This window comes from Apus apus, chromosome 1, assembly GCF_020740795.1.
Source record: "Apus apus isolate bApuApu2 chromosome 1, bApuApu2.pri.cur, whole genome shotgun sequence".
In the NCBI taxonomy this organism is placed as follows: Eukaryota; Metazoa; Chordata; class Aves; order Apodiformes; family Apodidae; genus Apus; species Apus apus.
Genome location: NC_067282.1, coordinates 121713562 through 121726184, shown reverse-complemented (window position 1 = coordinate 121726184; position 12623 = coordinate 121713562).

Below are 12623 nucleotides of genomic sequence, written 5' to 3'. Positions count from 1 at the left end.
AATTTTTTATCTTGATGTGAGTAAGAACTAAGTTAGTCAGGCTCTCATAAGTAGAAAGCTTTAGCATGAAAGATATTTACCTTCTGAATTAACAGCAATGAAAAAATAAAAGAATGCTGAGGACATGAAGCTTGAGAGAAAACCTGATGCCTAGATACAAAACCATAAAACCACATTATTGCACATCCACAAAAGCTTTACAAAAATATATTTTTTAAAAAAGCATCATTTTGCCACAAGAAACAGGTTTGATCTTGATTACCTACGTAGCTAAAACATTGCCAAGGCAACTATCACCATGGTATCTAAGCTTCTAAGACATCAGTGCATTTACCATTCAAGAATTGCTCAAATGATCACATTCCTCTGTAGTTACAGAAATTTTCTTTGCTTTTATTTCTTCTTTTTTCTGAGCTTGCAATGCCTCTATCAGTGATAAGTCATAGGCGAGATGTTATCATGTGGAGGCAGGGAGAGATTTTAGCCAGGAAAAGTTCATTTTGGGACCATCTCTCAGAAGCCCTGAACCAGCAGGGTTTTTTTAGCCACAGCTAGAAGCTGATCCCATCCAGAATTTGACTACAAAAGGGCTAATACAGTATTTAAACCGTGTTTGTTATCCCTTTCATCCAAGTCCAAGAAGTAGAACATCCACTTTAAACTGCTAGCTCATAATTCATCTTTTCTTCAACTTTTCAGATGCTAATAAGATCAGCAAAGTTATTTTATGTTAGATGCTTTGTGTAGCCTGCTTTCTGTTTGCAAAACAAAATGCTGGAGGCAAATGATGTAGCTGGCAATACATCATCTTTTGAAATATTATTTTCCTGAGTATCAATAAGCACAACATAGCATTTTTGCAATCAAATATTAAGCAGAATTTAATTTTAGAGGCCACGAGGCTACAAAATATCACATCTGCTCCAGGTAATATTCATAAATAGCCTATTTCCTGACTTGTGCATCTTATTATCCATCAAAGCCTATCTCCCACCAAGACTAGAAAAAACATTGCCCCTGCACTAAGTGACCTTCCCATTACTAGGCAGAAACCCAAATTCTAAAAAATAGCTAACTGAGGAGGGAGGGTGTGATGCTGCTGCTCAGAGTCTGCTCACATGCCTACCTTACCCAGGGGTAGGAGAACATGGCTCTTGAAGCAACTGTCAGATTCAGCCCCCAAGAGCTTGCATCTGCCAGGGAGGCTCCCTCCCAAGGAATTTTCAAGGTACATCTTGCCTGCCTGGGAGGTGTCTCCACGGCATCTAAATAAACTCATCTCCCTTCCAGTTCCTCTCAGCATGCCCCTGTGCCAGGAGCACTGCAGAGGCCACAGGTACGAGCTGCTGTGAGGAGCACTCACACTGACAGAGCACACCCAGGCAACTTTCTATATATGCATCTCTCTCCAGATATACATCTCATGACAGCTTCCCCACAGGTCAGACAGGTGATGTTGTACTGGCCTCCTGTCGTAAAGACACCCTAAAATGGTCTCAGCAGCAGAGAAGAGAGTTGCTCTTCCTCATCTGTTGCCTGGAGAAACAGAGCAGGGCTCCAGCCCTACACCTCAGAAATCCTCCCATTGGCTTGTCCCTGCACAGCTGCTGCTGTATCCCTGACCTTGCCATCCTAGGGACAGCAGAGAACGATCCTGGGACTTGTAGAATAATAGCTCAGCTGAAAATCTTTCCCTAGATCTGTGATCTAAAAGAAAAGAAAAAGATATTTCATATGTGCACACACCTACTCCTGCACTATCACTGCTAAAATGCACTTATTTATATTTACTTATTTTGAGTAAAGGAAAGATACTGGGGTGTCTAATGTTGTGATGTTCAAGCAAGAATTCTCAGTATTTCTTAACTGGTGTGTTTTCTGTTATAAAGAGAAAGGGTTTCTAACTGTACAAAGCAGGTAAGGCCAATTTGGGAATACAGGGCATAGCAAATGAGTTTGACATCCAGAATTTGACAGTATGTTCCAGTCCCACTGTTTTCCACAAGCCTCCTGCCTTTCCTACCAACAGGATGCTCATTATCCCATAGGGTGGTGGTAGGGATTGCACAGAATCAGAATCACACTCCACAGAACAGCCCTCCCTTGCAGAACCAAGTGGGAAGATAGCAGAGCTTGGCACGCAGAGCAGGGCTGTGGGGCCAGGCACAGCAGGTTGTCACCACTTAGCCTTCCATGCTTTTGGGGTTGCCTTTGCTTGCCACTAATGAGTGACAAGAGGAATTATGTGGATAAACCTTTATCATTATGCACCAAAGGTACAAGTAAGACTGCCTGAGGCTCATGTCAAAGATGAGTAAGATTTCCCCCTTGTGCCCCCCATGAATTCTTGGTCCAGGTCTGCAGAGAGAGCTATTTGGCAGGTGGAAGCAGGGTGATGGGATCTAAGACACTTTGTCTTCTTTGGCCTGCCCAGGAAGAAATTGCTTCAAATTTTTCCCACGAGAGCTATTCCCAGGTGGTGGCTCCCAGACACAACAAACCATTAAAGAACCTTATGTTCTCTCTCCTCAGGTTATTTAAAATCCCACAGTCATGAACTGACAGAACTTCATAGCTTCCAGCAAGATGCTTCGTTTCCTTATTCAAGAGGAGAGTGACTGCCTGAGAGCAATGTGCTTTCCCAATACACACACTACACGGCCAGATCTGCTGGAGGTGCATCAGCATGCAGTCATTTGCAGTGACCTGTTCTGTGTTGTTGGTCTGGAATAGGCACTCATGTCCAGCAAAGTGAGGAAAGGCTCCAGCCACAGCACCTTGCAAGAATTCAGCAAAAGCACCTAAACCCCACTGCTGCAAGACAGTCTCTGTTCCCCCTCAGTGGCTTCCTGCAGCTGGGACATAGCCTGTGCCGGAGCACAGCTCTTACCAACTTCCCAACTCAGCAAGAGCTCTGACACCTTGCTGCTCAGTCCCTGCTGCTCATTCCCTGTTGCTTGGACCTTGCTGCTCTAATCCTCTTTCTCAACTGCTCAGATCTTAAAGCTGTGTTAAGGAAACAGTCCCTGCTACATAGACAAGACCTCGACTTAATTAGTGCCCGAGCTGCTTGTTCCCCCAGCTGCTCACAGAGCTCAACAGGGTTGAAGGGGATCTAGCACCACAACTTCACCTGAGGGTTCTGAGGATGCAGGAAAAACCCTGCCTGCGCTCAGAGTCAAAGCCCGGCCTCTCCAAGTGGTGAAGTCTCATCTCTTCTGCTCAGCTGATGCTGCAGTCCAGCAGCTGCTGCACCTGGAGACATGGTCTTGCTTCCTGGGGACTGGCATTCACTAGCCATCCACAGAGCTCAGGGGAGATATGGGAGCAGAGGCCTTGCAAGGACAGAGGTCCCCACTGCAGTGAGGTGGTCACTGGGCTAGAAAGCCTTGGTGGGGAAGGGAATGGCCAAATTGGAATGGAAAGAATCAGTATGCAGGAGGTCTGCATTGGAGGAGTGGTGAGGGAAGCTGTGAGAGGTTTTTGGCATAGCTGGTGACAAGGTGCATGGACGAAGGTCAGAGGCTGGTCATAATGATGGTCATGACAGAGAGGTCTGCCCAGGGGACAAGCTTATTGGACAAATGGGATTCAAACAGCTTAAGAGTGGAGACTATTTGAGGGCCACAAGACAAAAGAAAAGTAACACTGTAGAAAAACCACTGGCAAGCCAGTGGACAAAAGAAACAAACAAACAAAAAAAACCAAACAACCCTTTGTGCTACTTTCCTTTTTAAAGTGCAGCCTTAAGATGATTGCATCAATGCAACTGTCTGGGTAGTGACCCACAGCACAGGAGCAAATGTGAGCAGCCCAGGTGGGACCTTCTTGCAGAAAGAAAAAGTATTGTTTAACTGCATCCCAGGAAAGCACAAAACCAGCAGGCTGCCCGAAGTAAACGAGGTGAAAAGTGAATATGGCAAGTGAGCACGCTGGAGCAGATGTTACAGAGAGCGAAAACAGTGTTGACACAACTTGGCAAGGCTTCTAAAAGCCATCCTGCCAGCAAAACATCGAAGGAAGAGCCTGTCTTTCCTGAGTCGCATCTCAGCGCCTGTGTCCAGCAGGAGAGACTCCAGGCGTGATGCTCGGGCGCAGGGAGCTGGGACAGCAGGGCTCTGCCCTTCCCGGGTCGCTGTCGGGCTAGGTCTGCGGGGCAGCGCTGAACATCAGCAACAGAGTTTCAGCGCCGACGACAGCCTCGGCTATTCACCGAAGAGGGCTGCAGCCCCGGCCCCGCAGCAGCCCCGGCCCCGCAGCAGCCCCGGCCCCGCAGCAGTCTCCTCCTCCTCTGCGCACAGGCGGGCACAGGCTGACCCCTGCTGGAAGCCTTGAGAGCCGGCCAGGAACGGGTTTTTCCCGGGGAAAATCAATCCATTCATTCATTCATCCATCCATCCATCCATCCATCAATCACTCAATCAATCAGGAACGCTGAAGAGGAGAGCCCACTTTTAAAACCGGGTATCACGGAGGAGCAGGCCAGTGCCGGGTCCCCACGGGCAGCTCCTGCTGCAGCATTCACTGTATGGAATCACAGAATCGTGGAATGGTTTGGATTCGAGGGGGCCTCTAAAGATCATGTGGTTCCAACCACCCTGCCATAGGCAAGGACATCTCCCACTAGACCAGGCTGCACAAAGCCTCATCCAACCTGCCCCTGAACACTTCCAGGGAGGGGGCTTCCACAACTTCCCTGGGCAGCCTGTGCCATCTAACACAAAGAATTTCCTCCTAATCTCTAAATCTACACCCTTACCCAGTCTGAAAACATTAGCCCTTGTCCTGTTTCTACATACCCTTGTAAAAAGTCCCTCCCTAGTTTTCCTGTAGCTCCTTCAGGTACTGGAAGGTTTCCTTGGTTTCCCTGAAGCCTTGTCTTCTCCAGGCTGAACAGCCCCAACTCTCTCGGTATGTCTGAGAGAGGGGCTCCAACCTTCTGATTACCTTTGTGGCCCTCCCCTGGACTCACTCCAACAGCTCCATGTCCTTCTTTTGTTGGGGGCTCCAGAACTGGACACAGCACTCCAGGTGGGGTCTCACCAGAGCAGAGTAGAGGGGGAGAATCACCTCCCTGGCCTTGCTGGGAGCATTAACCCTTAAGACAGGGTCAATGCACCATGCTCTGGATGTACTTGTACCCCCCCCCGACTGCCAAGGGACCTGGGTCTGAGGGAGGGGTGCACTGTAAAGACATCTCAGCTTCGGTGAGTGAAATTCCAGCAAACAGCAGTAGCTTTGCATCCAGGGCTGGAGCCACTGGGAACACGAAAACTGTAGCACTGAGTAATGCTGTACAGCTACTGGGACCAACTCTGCAGATTGGCCATTTGAAGGCTTGCTTAGTACTGTCACATCACTGAACCAGTGTGCACACTGAAGTAGATTTCTTGCTGGTAAGCTGCACAAGTAAAGGGGCATGTCAATATTAAAACAAAAAGCCACTGAACAACTTATTCAGCCAATGCTACTCAAGCGTGATAACTGCATTGTCTGTGCTCAAGGGCCAGTGATGCATGCTCACTTGAGCCAAAATGCTCTCCACATATTAGACAAATGGCAGAAAAAAAGCTGCTAACCAGCCAAGTAGTAAGAAGCTAAATACTATCTACCTCTATGAGCCTGGAGATTCAGAAGACTGTGTTCGAAGTAGTCTGTATCAGAAGGAAAACGGTGCAACTTTGAAATAGATTTTATTGAATTTAGGCCTTTGGGAAAAAAATAAGGAGACCCTAAAAGAGACTTGTAAAATGTAGGTGGAGACTATTCGGCACATGCAGCTTGCTCTGATTAAGAGACGCTGAGAAACCAGGCAGGTTTGAAAGGAAAAGGTCTCCATCCTGTCATGACCCAAGTGCAACTCCAGGGAGGGTTTTCTTTTCTCCTTAAGCTTTGAAAGCTGCTTCTCATGCCGTAAAGTTAACATTTCTACATTTTCTTCAAAACAAGATCAACAGGAAACACCGTTTCTCAAGAAAGCTAAGTAGCCTGCTGAGATGCCCAAGGCCTTTTAAAGCACCTCTGTGCAAGAACATGGAATGATCCACGCTGATGAGTAAAACTCCTGCAGTACAGCCTTGTTAGAGGACCTCTGAGAGCTTGGTACTCCTCTGTTATACTTCCATAACCTATCATTACATGGTCACAAGGAAGCAAGGAGATTTCACATTTTCAGATCACAGTGAAGAGTTTCTGTGGGTAACTGCTGAGTTCTTTAGGTAGAGACGGGCAAGAAACACCCAGGCCTATCTTGGGTCTCCCCAGCTGCTGCAAGCACAGGGTGACAGCAACCCAGGAAGGAGAGGCTGTTAGGAAAAAGTGTCCTGAACTCTTAAATGTCTTCTGTGGGTTTTTATTCATTATTACAGATTGCCAGTGTTGTTACTTTTACTCTGGATTCTTTGTCCTTCAGACATGTCAGGCTAAGTATACAGTAGTGCTCTATTCTGTAATTTGTTGCCTAGAAAGGTCTTTATATTTTCATTTTCTTTAGTAATGTGTGCGACAATAGGGAGGAGTTGACAAATGGACAATGTATTTTGCAATCATTAAAATAAGCCTGGCAAGTTTCAGCTCCACTTCAGAAAAAAAGAAAAAAAAAATAAAAGTTCAGGTTGCCAAGTGAAAAAGAAACAGAGATGTCAGAGGTCAAATTTTTCTTAGTTTTATGCCCATACTCTACTAATAAATGTTACAAGTTCTTAACAGATTATTCTACAGACTTTCAAGCTGAACACCAAGCTCCCTAAAATAAAGTGCAGGAAAAAAAATATATTGCAGCCCACCAAATGTCTAGAACATTGTTATTCCCACCGTGTCAATTGTTCTCATGTCTAACTTAATAAACTGCAGGTGCCTGAAATTGCTGCAGCAGAATACTGATACACAATAAGCGATCACGTCACATTTCTCCTGTCCGCTGTTAGCCTGAATTTACATCATAGAAAAGATGATGATAAGAAGTCTCTCTGCACAAAGGAATTACAGCTTCCATATGCCTTGGCAGCTGTACCATGGAAAAAAATAATACCAACAGGTGCAGAAGACCAGAGTTCACAGTAATGCTGGTTTCTCCTTTATTCCAAACGTGCTGCAAAGCAGATTAAAATAGATCTTTTTCCTACAGGACCCAAGTGCAAATGGAGGTAGCAGTGAGATAGACTTAACAGGTTTTTGGCTGGTCTTTTTGTCCTAGTATTATCAGACTGGAGTTTGCTTTGTGAAATTACCTTTGGCACAACAATTACTTCCACGGACAAACAAAGCAGTATACCACATACGATAACACTTTTCAAAATGAATGTAAATTTTTCATAGCTTTCTAATATGACTGGAATTTTTCCTTCATTGCAAGTAAAAATAACTGCTACAGGATTTGTTGACACAGGCCGTCCATCCAAGATGATAAAATCAAAGGTGACATTTAAGGGAGCTAGTTAAGTGTTTTGTGTAGATCCATTTTCTTATTGAATGTTTTAAAAAGTTGGAGGGTTGAGTTTTTTTACTCTTACAAAATTGTTTTCCATTTTTTTAAAAATTGTTTCCTTCCTTTACTAAATAGTTTTGTGGCTATATTCAGAAATTAATCATCACCACAGGTCAAAACTATTTCCTGTTCTACAAAGCAATTAATGCAAAAATAATACTCCTGAGATAGTCATAGCAAAAAAAAAAAAAAAGCACTCCAGGAGCCAGACAGTGACCCTGTAAATGGATGTCGCTCTACTGATTTCAGGCATCATTAGTACTTATTCTTCTTTCCAGAGAGCCAAAGGGATTTGTTTCTGTTCATAATAAAGTTTTGCTTTGATTTTAGCTAGGACAGGGTCAGACCTGATGGAGCTAATAAGACTTAGTTTGGATTAGAAATTTCAGTGCTATTCTAATAACCTGCTCTGCTATGAATTAAACATTTATTATGCTCCTACTGAGTAAGCAAGTGTGAAAATGAAAAGAGACACATTTAGAACTTTCTTTTGTGGAGCTGGACACTCCACTAGCACCCTACTGCTGTACACAGCTTCTTACGTGCCTCACGTTACAAATGAGCCTGCTTTTACACACATTCATGCTTCTTAGATACAAACAATCACGCACTAGAAGGAAACATCTTCAATGTTAACTGGTGTCTCCGTGCTGTTGATGGCACACTGGTTCATCTTACAGCCCTGACAAATTTGTTAACGTCTCTCTCAGCTTTAAAGCATTTTAACAAAACTAAGGAGCTGAAAGCACACACCATAGGATGTAGATTTGTGAAACTGGCAGCGTTCTGGAGTGTTACAGCTTATGAAAATCCAAATCCATGTTAAAATGTAGGGAATGCGAGCCTCGCCTCGGGGCCTTATCCAAAACGCACTGAGGCTAGTGGGAGTCTTTCCACTGACTTCGCTCAGCTTTGGATCAAGCCCTTCAAAGATGTAAATAGGTTTGAAATGCTTAGCTTGTGAGATATATTTGGTTACAAATATAAGTTGCCCAAATCCGTGACTCCAAGGGAAAGGCTGAACTATGCAAGCTCAGGGCCCCAAGGTCAAAATCACTAAGAGACTGCAACCATTGTGCTGGCAAGTCAGCCCATAGAGCCTGGGCAGAGGAAAGGCAGGAAGGGAAGGACACCAGGCCAGTCCTGATCCAGAGCAGAAAAGGAGGCTTATGAAAGGAATGCTGCAGCTGATCCATTTCCATTTTCTGGCACTGCTCCCTAGAGACCACAGTGCTTCCTCCACCTCCACCCATGGCAGACATTCTTTTTATTTATGAATTATTTCATTGTGAATTATGAATTAGTTTATGGATTATGAATTATTTCATTATGAATTATTAATTATTTCGTTTAGGTATACCTGGGAAGAAAGTATTTCAAATATAGCACAGAAACAGAGCTTTCCTACCAAAATAAAATGGAAGAGCAAGAAAATCCTCAAAGTGATCAAGCAGTTTAAGTGTTCCAGCAACTGGAGATTGTTTTAGGCATGTAAGATTAGCAGGTGAAGCCCCAGACTAGCAGCTGCCATGAAAACTGGAGACAAGAAACAGGATTGTTTGTTCCCTGCTTTACTATGCATCTAAGCTTGTCTCAGGGCTAAGGTGTGCCCTGTCTGCTAAACAACGTTTGTCCATTAGGTTTCATTCAGCAAAGCTGTAAAGTATTTTGAGATTTGGAGGAAGTGCATTATAAGTAGTACCAATTACTGCTGTTGCTCATCAGAATGTTTGGATTATGCCTGAGTACGCCTGAGTATGTTTCCCTGAAAGAGGGACCAAGGGTGGGCTCTCTGTACAGCTTATTTTAAATAAACCACCCCTGATGAGTGATTCTATCTGTTGGTATTCACGGCAGACCGTGCATTCCCGGGCAGAAAGTTCACTGCACAGAAGAGTCATTAGAGAGCCCGTCTGTGAATCCCTCCAAGTCTCCAGAAGGTCTGCAGCAAGAATGCATTTCTGAAGCAGCTGCTTAAAGATCTGAGGGAAACTTGGCTGGAAGAATAGCCACATGATCTTCCAGTCCCTCGTGTAATTTTGGTTTTCAAACATTAAGTTCAACGTGACATGACAGACTTATGCAATCAAAACCTCACCATTGACTGACAAAGCAAAATGACATGGTGACAGTGAAACACAAGGGGGGAGGGAGGCAGACAGGCACCCACCTTTCCCTTTCTTTCTTTATTCTCATTCAAAGTTTTTTAGCCTCTAACAGCTGAGATGGAAGTGGGAATGCCCCATACTGACTGGCTGTTGTGCAGGGCAGCACTCTGGCTGGGGAACAATGGGCTCCCTTCCCTGGCTGCATGTGACAACCTGCACAGAGAGCAAGGGCATTGCCCTGAGCACACCTGAGCATCACAGTCACCTTGTGTCAGGGCAGACCCATGGGCACAGAAAGCACTGAGCTTTAGAAAACTCTGCATGAGTTTGTTTCATCTCTAACTCCAGTCCTCCATCACCGCACTATCCCTTTAAAAATCCCTATTAAAAATAGCCCCTGAAAAGTAAGTTTGCAGGTCACAGAGCTCAACAGAAGGCTGGCAGAAACTATCACCTTGTCTGATATTTGGCTCCACTCTGCTCTTTGTTCCTATCCTTATATTCAGGAGATGACACCCTAGTCCTGCTGTGGGACACAGACGCAAATAAACTGAAAGGAGACAAAACTTTTGGGCTTGTGAAGGCTTGACAGTCACACTAATGAGTCTTCTCCCTACCATAAGGCCAGAGCAAAATACATTTGTACCTACTCTAAATCCACTTTTAATAGTCAAACCAGTGTAAATGAATGCTAGAGTTGGTGGGAATAAGGACTGTTGCCTTCAACGTGATCTATCCAAACTTCTCAGCAATGGAATACAGAGCTTTCCTTACCCTGATACAACTTGGAAAACTCACCCTAGCAGTCATAAGTGGAAAACAATGACTAGGTAATTCCATGCATCCCAAAGTCTTTAATTTAATAATGTATCCTGCCCAGGAGACATATTATTCAAAGATATGTATTAATTTCACATCAAAGTGCAGGTATTTGTTTCTTCTGTTTCATACAAGATAATTACTAGATTATGGATAACTGTTCGATAAAATAGTCTTCATTTATCAAAAGTTCACAGAAGTTACCTCATAGCAGAAATAGTTAAGAGTTAACTGAGCAACAAACAATTACAAGTTACTCACTTTCTCTGACATCTATGTAGCCTGCATTTTAAGACTGAATATGAGTTATTTGAAAGTAAACCAACTCTGGTGCTCAGCTGTAGTTCAACTAAGTTATTGCTTAGTAAAGTCCAAAAAGAGTAAGGTTTATTCCATTCAACTTTTCTGAAAGTGTTCATGAAATGTGTTGCATTCAATAAACTTTTTTTTTTTTTCAAGATTCAAGCAGACAGATTTCAATCAGTCTGTGGGTAGATGCAGAATAATCCATTCACCAAAAAAGAAAATCAGTTTCTCCTCTTTTTCATGAAAGTCAAAAAGTTGAACTTCTGGGGTGATTTCTAGAGCAGAGAATAAGTGGTTAAAGAAACCAAATTCTCATGAAGAGGGGAAAAGGTGTCTACAATCTGTGAGTGACTGATAAACACATATAAAGCATTTGTAAATTAATGCATAAATTTGTTTCTTTCAACATGTAAAGAAAAACTTAGCTCAAGTATTGCATTGCCTGGATCTGGTGTGAGAAGTTTCCCTTTGAAAATAAAAACACTTTCAGCTTAGGGTTATATGCCTCCCTTTGCTTAGTGGACAATATTGCCATTTGATTTTTTATGATTATAAACTGCTTTTAAGGCAGTCACATGAGCCCATTCAGAGCAAACATGTCAGCATAGAGACCTACTAAAATAATAGGTCTAGGAACAAGATATGCAGTCTATTTACAGAAAACAAAGCTACAGAGCAAGAAGCAGTGGCTCTGCAAAATGCTCCAGCATTTAATTGACAAAAAAAGCCTACAATCTCCTGCACTGTGTAGCAAAAAAAGGGTCAAATGTAATCCTTGAAGGTGTAAGTCCAAATAGTGGGTAGGAATTGAGATTGTTCTTTTCCTGCCATGTAAGAATTTGTTACCCACCATGTGCTGGATATAGTGCTGGAGCTCCCCTTTTGGAACAGTATTGAGAAGAAGGAAGGCAGTGCAGAAAAATATCAGAATAAAAATAATTCAAGGGCTGGAGAAATGTCTTACTACAAGAGAGACCAAAGTTACCAAAGACCAAAAATAAAAATAAATTTAAAAATGGAGCAATGACTGGGCCACCTTCAAGAAAGAAAATATCTGGTACTAAAGGGCTCTTGAACTGGAAGCTAGAGCCAGACAAATAAAAGAAGGAAATACTGCACAACTTGTATGAGATTATTTTTTTTAAGTCATCACATTGATTAGTGAAACAAACCACTGCCAGCAGCCTGGCAATCTCTTCTCAACTAGAGTTATCACTGGGACATCTGTTTAGACAGGGCATGCCGCTCAGTCCAACACTTGGAAAACTGGCTGAAATGTACAAATGTGTGATAAAAGCGTAAGAGTTGGAGTCAAGAATCTTGCTCAAGCCCCAAGTGCTAGGGAAGTCCAGCTGTACAAATTTCCTTTCAGTCCATGATCTCAAAATAATTTGGAGTTAATTTTCCAGCTCAGGGAATAAATCAGGCTCAGTATCAACTGGAATTTAGTTTTTAGTCCTTGGCTTTGCAGGTCTTTGATAACAACCAGGAAAAACAGAAACAGTTATCATAGTATAAAAAAACTGTTTCAAAATTCCTTACAGTAATCTGCTCCTTTTGGACCAATACAACTTCCAGGAGGCTTAGGCAGAAAATAAAAAATAAAAAAGCATATTGAGATTGAGATTTTTTTGTACATTTCCATGCTTAAAAAGCAGTGCTTCTGCTAGCGATTTTCATTGAACACTGTTATTTATAGAGCCACTTGAGCAATGAAATAGGAAAATGTAATCACACTCTACATGCTTTGGCAGTGCTTGACACGGGCAGGATGTCTGAGAGGTACTGCATTCAGACTATCTTTTTTTCCTTTCTTACTAATAATGAAAAAGATAACAAAAATCGGTCTTTAGAGCTTCCATATAAAAGGAGAGAACTCATTAACTGACAGACACACAAAATGC